The following is an 18,099-nucleotide window of genomic DNA, read 5'->3' on the forward strand; positions in this document are numbered from 1 at the left end:
ATGCTCTGAGGATGGAGGGGACACTCGATCAAGAACTGCATGAAACGGCAGCCGTCACTTTGTGTGTGGATTTGGAGTCTGTGCTGCTCCCAGAGGCTCTCTCCCCACACATGTTTTTTCAATAAATCATTCATAGGAAACTGGACCCTCTTTGAAATGAGAGACTGCATTTGGGTCACTGCTGACGAGCTGTAATTCTGAGAAACTGCACAGTTTCTGAATCCAGCTCTGCCCTCTGATATTTCCCAGCACCTCGGCATTTAGAGTTTCCAGGAGGATGGAACGTGTCCACCTGGGTTTGTTTCAAGCTGGCTCCAAGAGGGTTTAGAGGTAGGAGCTGATGCTGTCAGCCCCCGTCCATACCCTCAGCTTCACCACCGGGGTCACAGGGACAGCATCCTGCTGGAAGGACCCATGCCTCCCCCCGAGGGCCTCCTCTCTGCTGGGGGAGCCAGTGCCCCTGAGAGCTGCCCCTGGGCAACGATGGACGGGACTTGAAGCTGGTCCTGGACACCCCAGTCCTAGTGGACACCCTGGCCACTTCAGCCCCGGGAGGGGGACAGGCCACTCTCTGCATGGTCTCCATCACCTCCTGGAGCTCCCTGCAGGTCTGGGCCCCGTTGCCCGTGTGGAGATCTGCTCCCAGCACCCTGTGTCAGCTCTTGCCTTCCCCGGGTCACTTCTCTACTCCTCTGAGGATGCACCTGGGTTCACCTTCCAAGCAATCATATAAATGACAGAAAGGAAGGAAATCCACACTTGACCTCCCTCAGAGTCCGCGGCTGGGACAGGCCCTGCATCAGCTTCAGGAAGAGACAGGGTTTGGATGGTCCTCTGCCTTTGGTTCCTGTGAAAGGAATGTAAACAGTGGAGTAGAGCCTCATATCAATTACAAATGAAAAGGAACTTACTCATGACTTCCTATTTTAATTTTTTAAATGTTTACTCTAATGGATTGTTAGGAATTTTTTTACTTTTTTAAACTCAGCTGTTTCCTACTTCTGCTTTATAAAGTCAGAACTGAGAGGATCTCAGTGTCTCGCAGGGAACGGCACCTACAGGAACCTCATGAGGGCCGGTAGCCCAGAGTCTATGCTCTGCTCCTTGGAGAGCAGGCCTCCCAGCTGGGAGCCCTGAGGCTGGGAGCCAGATGGCCAGCTGAGAGCTGACCTTGCCAAAGCAAAGCCACAAAGTGATGCCCCAGACCTCATGCTCCATCTAGTCCAGAAGTGACGGAGAAGCACCACAATCCTTAATTACAATTCAATTCCCAGGGACCCTGAGGAAGCCAAGTATGTGACAGCATTGTTGACTGGACTGTTAGCACTGTCACTAATACACAGGGTTCACAGGGGATAAGGAACCCTCACCCTCACGCCATAACGCCAGAAGTGTTAACTGTTATGGGTATTCAGGGAACAGTTTGATAACATCTACTAAAATCTAAAATGCACATACCCTTTGATCCAGATATTTCACTTTGAGACTTCTATAGCAATCTTTATATTTAATCTCTAAATCTCAGATATTTACTCTGGAACTACTTAAAAGATTTACAAGGGGGTGGCAACCGTGACTCTGTAAATAATACAAAAAAATGGAAAAAAGTCAACAAGGGAATCATTAAATAGACTATGAAATATGGACTATTCTCTAGAATACTATGCAGCTATTTAAAAGAACGATATAAGCCCATATTCACCACACGGAAAGAACCAAGATTAATTACATGGAAAAAATAAGTGTCGAATGATACATTTGCTAGTCCTTCAAGCCAGATCGACCGATGGATCAGCACAGGAGGCCCTGCGGTGTTGGGTGGGATGCGATGTGTGTATGTGTGAAGACACTTCGCTTGGACAGCCGACCCATGCAGAGTCACATCCCTGGGTGACTGAGTGCTGGCCTGGGTGTCCTTGGGTGGTGGACACCACCAGTGCAAATCTGGCTGCAGGTGGGAGAGCTGTCTTCCTCCTGCCGTGTGATTAGCAGAGAAGTGTGTCTGTAGAGCATCAAAATGGAAACGGAGAGAAGGAGACCAAAGGTGCAGAGGCCCAGCTGTGTGGGCTCCCACGACTGTCTCGTTCAGTGTGCAGGGACACTCTCACCCTCAGGAGCCATGTCTGGAGCTCCCCCAGAACCGCGGGACAAGCTCCTTTCTATGTGGGGAGATGATTAATTCAACTCCAGTCGTTTCTCTTACTAGCCACCATGTGAGCGCTTTTGAATACGTGTCAACTTTGCGGACTGGGAGCTATTTCTGTTCATAAGCCGCCTGCAGATTTCTGGACTCGCTGGTTATTTGGCAGACTATGCCCTCCTCTTGACCCTGACCTTCGTCTCATGTTTTCTATCCGTAGTGTATAACGTAGTGCCAGCTGCTCAGCTGGTATTTAGTAAATGCTTTTGGTGCATAAACCATAGACTCACCTTCAAATGAAGCTGCGATAGACAAAAACAGCCAGTGGGTTTGCTATATTAAGACACCACCTTATTGAACAGAACCATCCTTCATGGCTGATATTCAATGATTTTTACCACCAAATAGGAATTTCATGTGCAGTTACGCTGCACTGTTTATAAGGCCTTTTCACATCCTTTGATCACTTGTTTGGTAGGGACAGGCCCGAGAGGGAGGAGATTTTTCCAAACCCACTGAGTAGGGATGGATTCAGGATTCAAATCCAGTCCCTCTGGTCCCCATGGTTTCTGTGTCCGAAAAGAAATAAAGGGCAGCTTGTGCTCTGTTGCAGCTCAGCCCAATGTCCCCAACAGCCACACCTGCCGCACCACTTCTGACTCAGGACGCCCCTGAGTGCTGAAGTTGGCACAGTTCACCAAAGCCCAGAAAATTCAGTTGCCCAAATCCTTGGGGACTCATATTCAAAACTGAAGAGGAAGAGGGAGGCTCCCTCCACTTAGAGCGAGAGGCAACCTATTTCTCAGGGTCATAAGATTCTGTTTCAAGATCTTGCCAGAAACTTGGTTTACATAAACATAGACTCTTGTGATTAAAGCCAAGCTTTCCTGTTAAACTTACTAAACACGTCACATCACAATAACAGACATATTTTAGCTCTGAACTGGGATGCATTGAGAAATTATTTCAATAGTTCCTCTTAACATTTGGATTCTCCCAGCTGACCAATAAGCCCAAGTACCCTCACATCTTTCCTTTCTACCCACCCATATTTATGACATTCCTTTTCTGGCCACTGATGGTACACGTGCAGCCAAACAAGTACCATCCCCAGCTTAGATGCAATCATGATATTCCTGGTATTCACGTCCTTTGACAAAAGATTGCAAGTGTCTTCAGCAAATGGTTGCCATGACAATACTGAAATAGGAAAAATAATTTTTCTTGCACACCCAGGATGTTTACAGTGCAGGTTTCACGTGAGTCATAATTTCTAAAACTTTTGTGAAGATTTAGAGTCAACTGTTAGCCATTTGGCCCTTGACTCCCATCCATTTCCCCAGTTTTCTTTGCTTGCTGTCTTCTATTCTTTCCAGAAGAGCTGAGCTCCAGTTTTTTGAAATGCCTTCAACATTTGGTTCCTGTATACAAGACTCAGAGGGCATTCCACTTGGACTTTTCCCAGTTGGTAACAGAAATAAACCCTGTCATCTGGGGCAGTGCCATCTCATCCATGAGCCCATTCCTTCCCTTCTGCGTTGTCCCTGGTTCCACTGCCTTCAGCCCAGCTTCTGTTTGCATTTCTGGTGTTATTCAGCACTTGAACTTTCAAAATCCTTGGACATTTTCCTCTCTGTCTGGTCACATATGACTAACAGGAGAAGTGAAAAAGCATAAGTGAACATAGATAAAGATCAATAAGAAGTAAGTGAGTAGAAGTAGGACACCTACCAGGTACCGGTGTGGGACCATGGACACCAAAGGAGACGGGAGAAACCCCCAGTGACCAGCTTGTGGGATCTTGGTTCCCAGGCCGGAGGTTGGGCCTGAGCTCCTGTGGTGGGAGCTCCAAGTCCAAACCACTAGACTAACAGAGAACTTCAAACCCCAGGGACTATCAATCAGAGTGAGGACACCTGGAGGTCTTCATCTCAGCACCAAGACCCAGCTCTATCTAACTGCCTGCAAATTCCAGTGCTGGACATCTCAGGCCGAACAACCAGTAAGACAGGAATACAGCACCACCCATCACACACACAAAACAAAGAAACGACAAAAAAATATGCTACAGATGAAGGAGCAAGGTAAAAACCTACAAGAACAAATAAATGAAGAAGAAATAGGCAACCTACCTGAAAAAGAATTCAGAGTGATGATAGTAAAGATGATCCAAAATCTCAGAAACAGAATGGAGAAAATTCAAGAATCATTTAACAAGGGTATAGAACTACTAAAGAGAAAACGAACAGTGATGAACCACAAAATTACTAAAATTAAAAATACTCTAGAAGGAATCAATAACAGAATAACTGAGGCAGAAAAATGGATAAGTGACTTGTAAGATAAAATGGTGGAAATAACTGCCAGGGAGCAGAATAAAGAAAAAAGAATGAGAAGAATTGAGGACAGTCTCAGAGACCTCTGGGACAACATTAAATGCACCAACATTCAAATTATAGGGGTCCCAGAAGAAGAAGAGAAAAAGAAAGGGTCTGAGAAATTATTTGAAGAGATTATAGTCGAAAACTTCCCTAACATGGGAAAGAAAATAGTCAATCAAGTCCAGGAAGCACAGAGAGTACCACACAGGATAAACTCAAAGAGAAACACGCCAAGACACATATTAATCAAACTATCAAAAATTAAATACAAAGAAAAAATATTAAAAGTAGCAAGTGAAAAACATCAAATAACATACAAGGGAATCCCCCTAAGGTTAACAGCTGATCTTTCAGCAGAAACTCTGTAAGCCAGAAGGGAGTGGCAGGACATATTTAAAGTGATGAAAGGGAAAAATCTACAAGCAAGATTACTCTACCCAGCAAGGATCTCATTCAGATTCGATGGAGAAATTAAAACCTTTACAGACAAGCAAAAGTTGAGAGAATTCAGCACCACCAAACCAGCTTGACAACAAATGCTAAAGGAACTTCTCTAGGCAGGAAACACAAGAGAAGGAAAAGACCTAAAATAATAAACCCAAAACAATTAAGAAAATGGTAATAGGAATATACATATTGAAAACTACCTTAAATGTAAATGGATTAAATGCTGCAATCAAAAGACAGAGACTAGCTGAATGGATACAAAAACAAGACCCATGTATATTCTGTCTACAAGACACCCACTTCAGACCTAGGGACACATAAGGACTGAAAGTAAGGGGATGGAAAAAGATATTCCATGCAAATGGAAATCAAAAGAAAGCTGGAGTAGTAATTCTCATATCAGACAAAATAGACTTTAAAATAAAGACTATTACAAGAGACAAAGAAGGACACTACATAATGATCAAGGGATAAATCCAGGAAGAAGATAAAACAACTGAAAATATTTATGCACCCAACATAGGAGCACCTCAACAAATAAGGCAAATGCTAACAGCCACAAAAGTGGAAATTGACAGTAACACAATCATAGTAGGGGACTTAAACACCCCACTTTCACCAATGGATAGATCATCCAAAATGAAAATAAATAAGGAAACACAAGCTTTAAATGATACATTAAACAAGATGGACTTAATTGATATTTATAGGACATTCTATTCAAAAACAACAGAATACACTTTCTTCTCAAGTGCTCATGGAATATTCTCCAGGATAGACCATATCTTGGGCCACAAATCAAGCTGTGGTAAATTTAAGAAAATTGAAATCATATCAAGTATCTTTTCTGAGCACAATGCTATGAGACTAGATATCAATTACAAGAAAAAATCTGTAAAAAATATAAACATATGGAGGTTACACAATACACTACTAAATAACCAAGAGATCATGAAGAAATCAAAGAGGAAATCAAAAAATACCTAGAAACAAATGACAATGAAAACATGACAACCCAAAACCTATGGGGTGCAGCAAAAGCAGTTCTAAGAGGGAAGTTATAGCAATACAATCCTACCTCGAGAAACAAGAAACAACTCAAATAAATAACCTAACCTTACACCTAAAGCAACTAGAGAAAGAAGAACAAAAAAAACCCAAAGTTAGCAGAAGGAAAGAAATCATAAAGATCAGATCAGAAATAAATGAAAAAGAAATGAAGGAAACGATAGCAAAGATCAATAAAACTAAAAGCTGGTTCTTTGAGAAGATAAACAAAATTGATAAACCATTAGTGAGACTCTTCAAGAAAAGAGAGCAAAGACTCAAATCAATAGAAGTAGAAATGAAAAAGGAGAAGTAACAACTGACAGTGCAGACATACAAAGGATCATGAGAGACTACCACAAGTAACTATATGCAAATAAATTGGACAACCGGGAAGAAATGGACAAATTCTTAGAAAAGCACAACTTTCCGAGACTGAACCAGGAAGAAATAGAAAATATGAACAGGCCAATCACAGGCACTGATACTGAAACTGTGATTAAAATCTTCCAATGAACAAAAGCCCAGACCAGATGGCTTCACAGGCGAATTCTATCAAACATTCAGAGAAGAGCTAACACTTATCCTTCTCAAACTCTTCCAAAATATAGCAGAGAGAGGAACACTCCCAAACTCCTTCTACGAGGCCACCATCACCCTGATACCAAAACCAGACAAAGGTGTTAAAAAGAAAGAAAACTACAGGTCATTATCACTGATGAACATAGACACAAATATCCTCAACAAAATACTGGTAAACAGAATCCAACAGCACATTAAAAGGATCATACACCATGATCAAGTGGGGTTTATCCCAGGAATGCAAGGATTCTTCAATATATGCAAACAATCAATGTGATACACCATATTAACAAACTGAAGGAGGAAAACCATATGATCATCCCAGTAGATGCAGAAAAGGCTTTTGACAAAATTCAACACCCATTTATTATAAAAATTCTCCAGCAAGTAGGAATAGAGGGAACTTTCCTCAACATAATAAAGGCCATATATGACAAACCCACAGCCAACATGGTTCTCAATTTTGAAAAACTGAAACCATTTCCACTAAGATCACAACCAAGATAAGCTTGCCCACTCTCACCACTATTATTCAACATAGTTTTGGAATTTTCAGCCACAGCAATCAGAGAAGAAAAAGAAATAAAAATAATCCAAATCAGAAAAGAAGTAAAACTGTCACTGTTTGCAGATGACATGATACTATACATAGAGAATTCTGAAGATGCTACCAGAAAAATACTAGAGCTAATCAATGAATTTGGTAGAGTAGCAGGATACAAAATTAATGCACAGAAATCTCTTGCATTCCTATACACTAATGATGAAAAATCTGAAAGAGAAATTAAGGAAACACTCCCATTTACCATTGCAACAAAAAGAATAAAATATTTATGAATAAACCTACTTAAGGAGACAAAAGACCTATATGCAGAAAACTATAAGACACTGATGAAAGAAATTAAAGATGATACAAACAAATGGAGAGATATACTATGTTCTTGGATTGGAAGAATCAACATTTTGAAAATGACTATACTACCGAAAGCAATCTACAGATTCAATGCAATCCCTATCAAACTACCAATGGCATTTCTCACAGAACTAGAACAAAAAATTTCACAATTTGTATGGAAACACAAACGAACCTGAATAGCCAAAGCAATCTTGAGAAAGAAATATGGAGTTGGAGGAATCAGGCTCCCAGTCTTCAGACTATACTACAAAGCTACAGTAATCAAGACAGTATGGTACTGGCACAAAAACAGAAATATAGATCAATGGAACAGGATAGAAAGCCCAGAGATAAACCCATACACATTCTTGCCTCCTTATTTTTGATAAAGGAGGCAAGAATATACAATGAAGAAAAGACAGTCTCTTCAATAAGTGGTGCTAGGAAAACTGGACAGCTACATGTAAAACAATGAAATTAGAACACTCCCTAACACTGTACACAATAATAAATTCAAAACGGAGCAAAGACCTAAATGTAAGGCCAGACACTCTAAAACCCTTAGAGGAAAACATAGACAGAACACTCCATTACATAAATCACAGCAAGATCCTTTTTGACTCACCTCCTAGAGGAATGGAAATGAAAACAAAAATAAACAAATGGGACCTAATGAAACTTAAAAGCTTTTGCACAGCAAAGGAAACCATAAACAAGATGAAAAGACAGCCCTCAGAGTGTGAGAAAATATTTGCAAATGAAGCAACTGACAAAGGATTAATTTCGAAAATTTGCAAGCAGCTTATGCAGCTCAATATCCAAATAACAAAAAACCCAATCCAAAAATGGGCAGAAGAACTAAATATACAGATTGCCAACAAACACATGAAAGAATGCTCAACATCATTAATCATTAGAGAAATGCAAATCAAAACTACAATGAGGTATCACCTCACACCAGTCAGAATGGCCATCATCAAAAAATCTACAAACAATAAATACTGGAGAGGGTGTGGAGAAAAGGGAACCCTCTTGCACTGTTGGTAGGAATGTAAATTGATACAGCCACTATGGAGGACAGTATGGAGGTTCCTGAAAAATCTAAAAATAGAACTACCACACGACCCAGCAATCCTGCTACTGGGCATATACCCTGAGAAAACCATAATTCAAAAAGAGTCATGTACCACAATGTTCATTGCAGCACTATTTACAATAGCCAGGACTTAGAAGCAACCTAAGTTTCTATCAAAAGATGAATAGAAAAAGAAGATATGGCACATATATACAATGGAATATTACTCAGCTATAAGAGGAAACAAAATTGAGTTATTTGTAGTGAGGTGGATGGACCTAGAGTCTGTCATACAGAGTAAAGTAAGTCAAAAAGAGAAAAACAAATACCGTATGCTAACACGTATATATGGAATCCTAAAAAAAAGGTTCTGAAGAACCCAGGGGCAGGACAGGAATAAAGATGTAGATGCAGAGTATGGACTTGAGAACATGGGGAGGGGGAAGGGTAAGCTGGGACAAAGTGAGAGAGTGGCATGGACTTATATATACTACCATATGTAAAATGGATAGCTACTGAGAAGCAGCCGCACAGCACAGGGAGATCAGCTCGGTGCCTGGTGACCACCTAGAGGGGTGGGATAGGGAGGGTAGGATGGAGACGGAAGAGGGAGGAGATATGGAGGTATATGTATATGTATGGCTGATTCACTTTGTTTTAAAGCAGAAACTAACACACCATTGTAAAACAATTATACTCCAATAAAGATGATTAAAAAAAAAAAACTCAAATTGGATTGAAGACCTAAATGTAAGGCCAGACACTGTAAAACTCTTGGAGGAAAACATAGGCAGAACACTCCATGACACAAATCACAGCAAGATCCTTTTGGAACCACCTCCTAGAGAAATGGAAATAAAAACAAAAATAAACAGATGGGACCTAATGAAACTTAAAAGCTTTTGCACAGCAAAGGAAACCATCAAAAAGACAACCCTCAGATTGGGAGAAAATATTCGCAAACAAAGCAACTGACAAAGGATTAATCTCCAAAATATACAAGCAGCTCATACAACTCAATATCCCAAAAAACAAGCCACCCAATCAAAAAATGTGCAGCAGATGTGGTTTTTCATATACTGTGGGTGGGGAGACAACGTAAAGACTTAAGTATTTCTGTGCCGCAGAGCAAAACAGAGAAAAGCTTTCTATCTAAAGAAGACAGAAGCATGAGTTTTTCTCTGGATTCATCTAACTTTTTCTGCCGCAGTTTTCCCTGTTGGTCACCGATCATTGTGTATCCAGAGTGAAGAAGATGACAAAGCCAATGTGACTCTCTTGATTCCTGTAAAATTGTCAGCAGCTTTACTCTCTGCTACTCTAAGTAACTATAAACTTACTTACTGTGACTCAAGAGTTGGAAAAGAGAGACAGTTGTGGTATGCTGACACTGTAGAAGGATTAAAACTACCATTCTTTCCAAGTCAAAAATTGAACCTACTGTTTTTGAAATTCCTACTGAGTTTATTTTTTTTTCTTTTTAATTTTAACCACAATTTTAAAATATAAGTATTTCTTATGAAAACCAAATTTCTCACCTTTTTTGAAAAATTGATCTGACAATGTGTATCTCCATATGTCCACAACTGGCTGGAGTTGACTAGAATGTGGTAACCTGGTAACTTGAAAATCCAGGTATATGAGCCTGGAACCTTTCTGTCTCTTGATGACTCCTTACTTAGCAACCACTGTCAGGGTGAAATTCTGGTTTTAAAAAATATCAATGCCTGGGCCTCACCCCAAGACTTTCTCACTTGGAATCAGGAATAGTTTAAAAACTCCCGCAGTGATTTTATTATGCAAGCAGGGTTGAGACCCACTATTCTAGACCAGTATTTCTCAGACTTAATGTGTATTTGAATCAACTACAGAACTTGGTAAAATAAAGATTCTGATTCATCTGAGATTCTACATTTATAAAAAGCTCTTTGGTGATGCTGGGCCCCCAGCAGCATTTTGAGGAACAAGATTCTCAACCTTACTTACTACTCATAAAATAGAAACTTCAAAATTTCATGCTTAGTATTCAAATTCTGATAATTTCTCAGCATCAACAGAACTTTCCTTTGTTGACCTTAACACCTTTACACCTCTTTCCCTCCCCCAACTTAGATTCCACAGTCAGGCATCCTCATCAATGCTTTGAATTTTCCTTGTACTGTCCCTTCTTCCTGTTTACTCCAGGGAAAACTCCAGCCCTGATTACCGACAACACTTGTCCTGCAACTGAACGAATGAACTCTCAATTGGAGGTAAACACTCAACCATGCAGATGATTGGCTTGAAAGTTGAGACTGCAAATCTCAAATGGACCCTCAGAACAGCAAATCAATCCTGCTACTAATAGAATCACGCTCCCACCGTGAGCGGGAACTTTCAGCAAACGAATACATACATAATAATTATAATCCACCTTTCCTCCCCTATTATGTTAAACAGAGGAGCAGTGAGAACCAACAGAATAAGGCTGCATTCATGCCTACAGATAAGGTACTTGCCTTTTTTTTTCCTTTTCCCTCCTGCCTTTCCTTTCAATGCCAGTGGAGCTGGAGCTTAGAAGAGGGAGGAGAGAGGTCAGAGATCCAGACTCAACTCTCCACTCCCTTCCCACCACAGGGGCCCACATGCACACACACGCTCTTGAGTCCAGGAGTTGACACTTTAGAGAGAAGCCCTTTGACTTAGCTCTGTGGCTGCCAGTTTAAAATGGACATGACTGTGCCTTAAACACACAAAAAGAGGACTATAATAATAACAGATGTGGCTAAAATTTAAATAGTTTGGCAAAGGTACCATTAAGGAGTATGGGTTCACATAGCTCAGAAGAAGGGAAGCATAGTAATTGGGAAAATGAAGAGCTGTTTCCTACCGAGACTCCTCAGTTTACCAGTGACACTGGTAACTTTCATCCCTGCTTTGGCCATTGATGAGTTTTTTGATGGCTCACTAGTTGTACTGTTCACTAATTACTCAGCCCCAGCATTAAATCTCTTTTCTTGGAACAGCATAACTTTATGCATCTTTACCCTCCCTTAAGTGAAAGAAATTTTTCAATGAAAATTAATATTACTATGAATACATTGTATTCCTCCATTACATGTTTTCTCAATCAGGAGAATATTTTTCCTTCTATTCATGTTGTCTGCTCATCCTGCCCATTCAATAGTAGGTTGTTAGATTCTTAATCATTTCAAATGTTGTAGTTCATTTACTCATTAATGTGCTCAGTCACAAATATTTGAGTTCCATCCGCATGGTAGGCATTTAGAATCAGTAATAAATTAAGCCAACTTTGTCAAGGGTTTATAGTCTAAACTTTACTCAGCTTTTCTTAAACTTGGTCTTATTGTTCCTAAAGCTGTATCCATTTTTTAAAAATATATCAACTTTTCAATGCAAATTTTAAGAAAATAGAATTACTTTCAAAGAGCTACATAGAAGTTTTGTTACCTGAAAACTGGGTTCACCTCTTGGTGGTTGTTGAGCCAATAGACATAACCAAGCCAAAGAGCTGGAGGAGGAAAGATTTTTTTTTTAACATCTTTATTGGAGTATCATTGCTTGACAATGGTGTGTTAGTTTCTGCTTTATAACAAAGTGAAGCAGCTATACATGTACATATATCCCCATATTGCATATTAGGAGGAAAGATATTACTTGCAGCAAATGATGGAACTGAGCAGGAGCCTGTGGGGCTTCTGGGCACAAAAGCCTTCCTGTGTCCCCCATTTCTTTTTTTTTTTTTTTTTGCGGTACGCGGGCCCCTCACTGCTGTGGCCTCTCCCATTGCGGAGCACAGCGTCCAGACGCGCAGGCTCAGCGGCCATGGCCCACGGGAACCAGCCGCTCCGCGGCATGTGGGATCCTCCCAGACCGGGGCACGAACCCGCGTCCCCTGCATCGGCAGGCGGACTCCCAACCACTGTGCCACCAGGGAAGCCCCCCCCATTTCTTGATTACAGGAAATGGGCTTTGTTCAGCAAGACATTCCCTGAGTTCCAACAGGCAGGTTCAAATAGTTGCTAATTAGAGAAGGGAGGGGATGTGGAGACTATGAAGGAACAGTCAAAAGAAGCAGTAGGGCAGCCTTGGGGCAGGGTCCAGGTTCCGCCTTAAGGGACACACATAACAATATCTTTGAGCTCTTTTGCAGATACTGAAACCCCACCAGGTGGGAGAAGTTAACTGTATGCTGCCTACCAGCATGTAGACCCCAGACTGGTTAGAACCAGAAGGTTGATGATGCTGACTCCTGATTACCTCACCACCAACCAATCAGAACAATGTCCACGAGCTGACCATGCCCTCTCTGAATCATTATTATAAAACTCCTCACTATCCCCTCCAGATCAGGACACACAATTTTGCGGGCATTAGCCTGCTGTGGCCCCCTTTGCCTCGCAAAGCAATAAAGCCATTCTTTCCTACTTCACCCCCCCCAAAAATGGGCAGAAGACATAAATAGACATTTCTCCAAAGAAGATGTACAGATTGCCAACAAACACATGAAAAGATGCTCCACATCACTAATCATCAGAGAAATGCAAATCAAAACTACAATGAGGTATCACCTCACACCAGTCAGAATGGCCATCATCAAAAAATCTACAAACAATAAATGCTAGAGAGGGTGTGGAGAAAAGGCAGCCCTCTTGCACTGTTGATGGGAATGTACATTGATACAGCCACTATGGAGAACAGTATGGAGGTTCCTTAAAAACTAAAAATAGAACTACCACACGACCCAGCAATCCTGCTACTGGGCATATACCCTGAGAAAACCATAATTCAAAAAGAGTCATGTACCACAATGTTCATTGCAGCACTATTTACAATAGCCAGGACATGGAAGAAACCTAAGTGTCCATCTACAGATGAATGGAAAGAAGATGTGGCACATATATACAATGGAATATTACTCAGCCATAAAAAGAAATGAAATTGAGTTATTTGTAGTGAGGTGGATGGACATAGAGTCTGTCATACAGAGTGAAGTAAGTCAGGAAGAGAAAAACAAATACTGTATGCTAACACATATACATGGTATCTAAAAAAAAAAATGGTTCTGATGAACTTAGGGGTAGGACAGAAATAAAGACACAGACATAGAGAATGGCCTTCATGACACGGGGAGGGGGAAGGGTAAGCTAGGACGAAGTGAGAGAGTAGCATTGACATATATACACTACCAAATGTAAAATAGGTAGCTAGTGGGAAGCAGCTGCATAGCACAGGGAGATCAGCTCCATGCTTTGCGACCACCTAGAAGGGTGGAATAAGGAAGGTGAGAGGGAGACGCAAGAGGGAGGGGATATGGGGATGTACGTTTGCATATAGCTGATTCACTTTGTTATACAGCAGAAACCAACACAACGCTGTAAAGCAATTATACTCCAATAAAGATGTTTAAAAAAAGAAGAAGTGGGCTTCACCTGGTGGCGCAGTGGTTGAGAGTCCGCCTGCCGATGCAGGGGACACAGGTTCGTGCCCCGGTCCGGGAAGATCCCACATGCCACGGAGCGGCTGGGCCCTAGAGCCATGGCCACTGAGCCTGCGCATCCGGAGCCTATGCTCCACAACGGGAGAGGCCACAACAGTGAGAGGCTCGCGTACCGCAAAATTAAAAAAGAAGTGAGTAAATAAACACATAACAACATACATAACTATGGTAAGTTTTGCTGTCTCAGAATGGTGCGTTGCAGGCGCTCAATAAATGCACCGTTAAATCAATGATTACAAGCACAGAATTAAAATGGACTTGAACACCTGTTCAATTCATCATCCCATTTTGATTTGACTGTCTTTTAACGTAAGAGTTCTTCCTCGTATATTCTGGATATCCATCTGGAGGGGGGTCTCAGGGATAGACAATGAGAGAGATTAGGGAATCCAGAACCAGAGCCACCCAATTTATGACAAAGGGACACCTGAAAGGCAGTATGGAAGGTGATCTTTTCAAGAAAGTGCTGAGTCCTCCACATGGACACATTGAATCTTGACCCCTACTTCACATCTACCCAGCAACCAGTACCAGATAGATCATAGACTGAAATGTGAAAGGTAAAATGATAAAAATTTTAGAAGAAAACAAGAGAACATTTTTATGACCTTGAGGTGGGTGATTTTTCAAAAACAAGCAGCCACCTCAAAACAAAGATTAATGAAATAGATTGCCTGTAAAAGAAGCACGTCTCACCAAAATATATGATTAATGGAGTGAAAACGCAATCATGGACTTGGGTAAGAAGTTGGCAGTACATATAGTGCATGTGTTTTCAAAGCTAACTTGAAAAATAAAGAGTAAGTGCATTTACTGAGCACCTACTCTATGTTTGGCAGCACTTGAAATGCTTGACCCACCATGAGCCAACACAATCCTCATGAAAACCCTAGAGGAGTGACTCAGTCCACTTTTCACAAGATGTGGGGAGAGGTTAATCGGCTCCCCCGAGCTCACACAGACAGCACCTGGCAGGGTCAGGGTCAAACACAAGCCCTCAGCCCCTGTGTCACTCAACCAGTGTGTCCAGCCATGTATCCTTTCCCTCACACTTCCATCTATGTACCTCTCCTTTCCCTCCATGCATCCATCCATCTATCCATTCTTCCTTCCTTCTTCTCTTCAGGTGTAAGGCATTCAGTGAAGGTCCACTCTTACGTGCTCCTTTGACATTTGGTGAAATTGGGAGGACCTCAAATGGCTTAACCACAAAGCTCCCACGAATAAGTTCCCTAACCAGATACCCTTCCTTGTCAAGAGAACCAGATGCAACTCCTGCTTATTCCTGAGTACCGGGTTTCAGTTCCCTGCAGCCCACAGAACTAACCAAATAAGACAGTTGGAACATTCTCTCGTTGGAACCGAGGGACCCCTCCGCACCCTCTGATTACTGACTACACAGCCGGCTTCCCACAGGCTCTGCTGGTTCACTCTGATCTCAAGTGCAACCCCTGTGTGGCCCTGCGTGGCATGTGAGGTCCTCCCTGAGGCTGTGCATATGTGATTAACAAATTGATGTCAGTCGCATCTTCCATTGTTGGGTGTTATGTGTTTGGCCATCCCCATAACCCTGGGGTGGGAATTCCTCTTAATAGTAGGCAATGAATACATCTGACCATCCATCCATCCATCCATCCATCCATCCTCTGTCTGCCTATATATTTTACAATGTCCATAGTTTTGCTTGCACTTTGAGATGATATTTTATAGATGTACTAAGAAAATATCACCCCTATACATGTCAAAGTGTTCCAGAATGAACCCCTTTAGAGTTCTGGAACCCTTAATTTCCAGAAATGTAAGCTTTCCCAACAATGTGAAAGTGACACGACTGTACAGAGAAAGGTATGCTTCACATTCCAGCAAAGTAACAATGAGGACTTGAGAAAGGTCAGCCGGGTTTCCTACCATCAAGGAGAAGATGTTGCTACAGTTCTAAGTGTCCCTTTCCTGAAGAAAGGACACCACCATGTGCCCACACACAAGGAGCTGTGGATAATGCTCAGGCTGAAGAAATGCTGTCATCCAGTCTCTCAGCATGTTCCGCACTGATGTCTGCAGGCAAGGGAGCTCTAAGTCTGGGATACGATGGAGGCTTCGAGATCTAGAAACACACCTGGTGAAGCTGAGTCAATGGGTGAGAAGATTGACCTGGGGGGATGAGGAGCCAGCCTCGGCTGATGCTTTAGCCTGACCTTCCTCCTCTACTCCCAGGTGCTGGAAAGTTACACCCACCTGGCTTCTCAGATGGCTGCATCTCCAGTTTCACACCTGGAGAAAGTTGTGTTCCAGCTTGTTATTTCCTGAAGCCCAAACTTTATCTTTTCTGCTCAAAGCTGTGGAAACTTTAGAGGGGAAACTCACAAGGGAAAATATTTCACAACACTCTAAACCATAAACATGAAAACTCTGGTGAAGGAAATGACCTTCCAAGTTGTTCAGGGTTCACAAGACCTCTGGTTCTACGGCAAGTTTGACAGTTGTCATTCGGTCCTGGGATTTCGGAGCTGGGAAGTGTTTCAATGCTCATGCAGTCCCGGCTTGTCAGCCCTGGGTGCACACCAGAGGAAAATGCCTGGGACAAGGCATCCTGTTGTTTATGAAGTTCTCCAGGTGGTTCTAGTGCTGAGGCAGTATTGAGAACACAGAGGTAGGTTCTCCAAAATTTCCTGACTATGGGTAAAGCCAGGAGACTCAGAGACCCCAACAAAGCAGGACTAAGTAGCCCACCATCATCAGGAAGAAACTGGAGATGAATTACTCAGGTCAGTGTCTTCACTACTGCACAGAATTTCATGGTTCTGCTGCAAGTGAGTAATAAAGAGAGATAGTGGAATTCATCGTCTTGCTTTCCATCTTCTTAGGAGACTGGCTGACTATCACTTGGCCAGAAAGGTCCATAAATTTCCAGGGTAAATTTATGCCAGAAATTAAGTGTTTGGCAACAAAGTCACAGAAAGAAAAGTCATAGGAAAGAAATTTGACTCTACCCTGCTTCACTGAGGATAGTACAAGGAAGGAGAATATTTACTGGTTTCTTTTTTTCTAAATTATTTTTTCCAGTTTTATTGAGAAATAATTGGCATACATCACTGTATGACCTTAAAGCATACAGCATGATGGTTTGATTTACATGTACTGTGAAATGTTTACCACAATAGGTTCAGCTAACATCCATCTTCTCATGTAGATATAATGAAAAGAAAATAAAGAAAGAAAAAAGGAAAAAAAGCTTTCTCCTTGTGATGAGAACTCTTAGGATTGACTCTCTTAACTTTCCTATATATCAGACAGCAGTGCTAACTATAGTCATCATAGTGTACATTACATCCCTGGTACTTATTTACCTTATAACTGGAAGTTTGTACCTTTTGATCACCTACCTCCAATTTCCCTTCCCCCCACCCACTGCCTCTGGTCACCAGAAGTCTGATCTCTTTTTCTATGAGTTTGGTTTGTTGGTTTGTTGGTTTGTCTTTAGATTACACCTATAAGTATTTGTCTTTCTCTGTCTGACTTATTTTGCTTGGCATAATGCCTCCAAAGTCCATCCATGTTGTCACAAATGGTAGAATTTCTTCATTTTTTTATGGCTGAACACTATTCCATTGTGTATATATACCACAACTTCTGTATTCACTCACCCATTGATGGACACTGAGGTTGCTTCCATGTCTTGGCTGTTGTAAATAACACTGCTATGAACATGGGGGTACAGATATCTTTTCAAGTTAGTGTCTTTGTTCCCTTTGGAGGTATTTCTAGAAATGGAATTGCTAGATGATATGGGAGTTCTATTTTTAATTTTTGAGGGTCATCCATACTGTTTTCTATAGTGGCTACACCAATTTACATTCCCACCAATAGTGCACAAGGGTTCCATTCTCTCCACATCCATGCCAACATTTGTTATCTCTTATCTTTTTTGTGAGTGGCATAATCTATGGATCTGGTCTCATTCTGTGAATATTCTGTGAATATCCAGTTATTCCAGCACCATCTATTGAAAAGAATGTCTTTTCTCCATTGAAT

This window comes from Leucopleurus acutus (genome assembly GCF_964270905.1).
Source record: "Leucopleurus acutus genome assembly, chromosome: 16".
In the NCBI taxonomy this organism is placed as follows: domain Eukaryota; kingdom Metazoa; phylum Chordata; class Mammalia; order Artiodactyla; family Delphinidae; genus Leucopleurus; species Leucopleurus acutus.